Below are 3,408 nucleotides of genomic sequence, written 5' to 3'. Positions count from 1 at the left end.
ACATGTCACCTGCTAGCTAACATGCTTACTACTGGGTATGGAGTGGGAAATAATTAGGGTAGTAAGGAAATAGACCAACTTGGTTCACCACGTTCATAGTCCAAGCTCATAGTCCACGACCAACAAAAAGGGATTCAGTGTTCCACCATTGTGTGGTTTAAGCTTGAAAAGCAGACCAGAACCGTCCAGGAGACTGAGCACCCTGATTTAAACTTCTCCATTCTCCATTCTTCATTATTCAAGACGAGATAGCAGATTTTGGTCTTTGGGCTGTTCGTTTTCATAGGAAACATTTGCCTTGTGATGGTGATTGTTCTCTCAGGTAAGAACTACTCTCTCTGGCCAGCTTCTTGGAAAGTTTACAGTGCCTCTCTAAACACTAGTAAAGGTACTAGGGCGTGGGTCTTGTGCCTGAGGCCAGCACACTACAGCCATCTGTTAAATCCTGCTCTTATACCAAGTCCAAGTGGAACACACCACCCGCACCCCTGTTTGTTGGCTCCTTACATGCTACCCGGGCAGGTGAGTGGTTGTGACAGAAATTGTATGGGAGAGCCTAAAAAAATTGCTGTTTGTCCCTTTACAAAGAAAAGGTCACTAATTCCTGTTTCATACCTGCTATGGATTCTTGAGCAGCTAACTGCAAGGTCAGCAGTTCAAAACCACCAGGCACTCTGCAGGATAAATGGGGCTTTCTACTCCCATAGACACTCACAAGGACACTTACAGACCCTGTCCTATAGGGTCACTATGAGTCAGAATTGAATCAATGTTAGTGAGTAGGGATTGGATTTCGTCCCCCTCAATATTTGTACTATAAATCAAAGCTTCCAGGCCTTTGGTTAAAACCCCATTTGGGATGGGTGGTCTTTGCTACGTTCATGAAAAAGGACGAGAGCGAGAAGGCCTTCCCTGGAGACCATGTCCTAAGTTCAGACTCAGAAACTGGGAGACCATAACCTGCCTCCTAAAGCCACACACTTGTGGTGTTTTTGTGGTAACAACGTAGCTAAATGTTACAATTGATCTTACAGTGGGGCAGAAACAGATGCCAAAGGGCTTACCCCAGACCCTTGGGCATATAGGAGCCCAAATGACCCTCGGCTTCTATTTCTACCTCTTGCCTCCCTTTCTTCCTCAAAACCGGGATGCTGGTTCCAGGCACCGTGCCTGGCCCCTCTGGATAACACTGAATGCGTTGGGGTGCTGTTGGCTGCTTCAGGTTCATTTGCTGCTGTTAGGTGCTGACTCAAAGCCACTCAACGTACAACAACAAAACACCGCTTGGTCATTAGAACTTCATGCCCAAATCATCTATTTCTCCTCTTCAAAATAGGGGTGGGGGCAGCATGTCACTCAACAACAGCACCGGACAACATGTTTAGGCCTCAGAGTGATACTTCTGAGCACTTTCCATAGTAACATTCAAAATCGAATCCAGCCTCTCAGTCCACATATTTGTAACAAATTCTTAAATGGCCATTTGCTGGTAAACCGAGCTGGTCGTTGTACAGCATGGGAAGTTAACACTGAGTGCGTCTCCGAAGCCCACAGAAGCAGTCAGTCAACTCCCTGGTGGTGAGTTTGGTTAATATGCTCGTCATCACAACAGCTGGGGCAGCGGTTCTCAGCCTTCCTAAGGCCGCGACCCTTTAGTACAGTTCCCCATGTGGTGACCCCCCAACCGTAAAATTATTTTCGCTGCTACTTCATAACTGTCATTTTGCTACTGTTAGGAATTGAGCGACCCCTGTGAAAGGGTCGTTCGAACTCCCCACCCCTCAAAGGGGTTGCGACCCACAGGTGGAGAACCGCTGGCTTAGGGGGTTAGCTAGGGAGGACACAGCACAACACCTGATATTGTAGAGTAGAAGTGTAACGAATGACCAGGTGTCAGACACTGCCGTTTGACTGGAGGCTGTGAAGTTTTAGCCTCCCTGGAGGACTGGCTAAGCAAGGTCTCCTGATGGTTGAACTCAAGAAGCCATGCAGCACCGGGACACAGCACCCTTCCCTGTGGAGCCCCCTTATCAAATCCCCATTCCATCCGCTTTGGGATGACTTGTGCTTTCAAAGGTACTAGAACGGGTCTGGATTAGGAGAGCCACAGAAGGATGCTTCTCAAAAAATGCCTTGGGCTCTACACTCATTTGGATAGCTTATCAGTAACTGTTACAGAAGTGTTAGCCTCTTTCTTTGAACCAAGATAAGGGGACCTGACTCCTGGGGGACTGGAATAAGTGCAAGTTCCGTGTGCCATTTCACTAGATTTGGGATGATTACCACAAACTAAACGTGGGAAACAGGGCTGTGTCCGTTTAAGACCTCCCTCTGGGTAAAGCCTGGAGACCTGCACGACACTCTGTAGACTGGTCCTCAAGGGCGCACGGTGGGACGTGAATGGATACTATGGGAAACTCTAGGTTTTCGTAAAGACAGATTACCCCATGGCTCAGACTAGCGAGTAAGAATATATTTCCCCCTTGATCTTAAATTAATGACCCGATCAGTTAATGTAGAATTATAATTCAGTTCTTTTAGAGGCACGAATCATTCTTACTTATGTCAAATGGTCAGTGTTCACAAGATGACACTTTTCCCCCTTGGAGAAAACTCATGTGGGAGGCATTAGTTAGTTTTCAATTCAGAGTTGTGACAGTTTATGGTTAGAAGGTCCTTGTATTCAGTATCTCTCTTCTGGTGGTGACCTCCATGTACTGAGCTCACCCCCCACTCCTTGAAGGAGGAAAACTAACTCGTGTTTCTGGCTTCCTGCTCTACCATGAGCTCCCGTCAGCCACTCCCTATGCCTCCTCCTCCTGCTGCCATTTCTTTACTTATTGCTTTGTTAGACACCCCTCAAGTCAGCTCTTCCTCTGAGGACGCCCCAGAACCCAGCCCTTCATCCGTGTTCCTCGTACAGCACGATTCAGTGATGGGAGGGGGTGGTCCCCCCCCCCCAAAGGCCCGGAACCGGAGCTGCTTCGACAAGCCTGTGCTTCCAGTCACATTTCTAATAGTAATAAAGACCTCACCCCATTCATTAACAATCAATTAATTAGTGAGTTGGCCCATCACTGTAACTTGTAACCTTGACTCACACATAAGAACAGTGTCCAGTTACTCCTTTGCGTGGCCCCTAAATTTCAAAACCAGAAGGCGCTGGTGAAGTCCCTTTATTGCTTGAACCTCACACTTCTTCGTCTGAAATACAGCCTCGGGTCATCTCTCCTGTGTGTGACTCTGATTTGACAAGTATTGACGAGAGGACCAGTGTGGGGATATGTTTTGAAAATGTGAGATGTGTGATGGGGAGAAGTTTCTATTCCCGGTCTCCCCATAGATCTTACTTAGATGCGTTCAATAACCAACAAGCTTTTTAAAACTATGTCACCTTTAAGGAGGAGA

Source organism: Echinops telfairi, unplaced genomic scaffold (assembly GCF_000313985.2).
Source record: "Echinops telfairi isolate 266 unplaced genomic scaffold, ASM31398v2 ScPeMD7_8;HRSCAF=38, whole genome shotgun sequence".
Lineage (NCBI taxonomy): Eukaryota > Metazoa > Chordata > Mammalia > Afrosoricida > Tenrecidae > Echinops > Echinops telfairi.
This window is presented reverse-complemented; position numbering follows the sequence as displayed.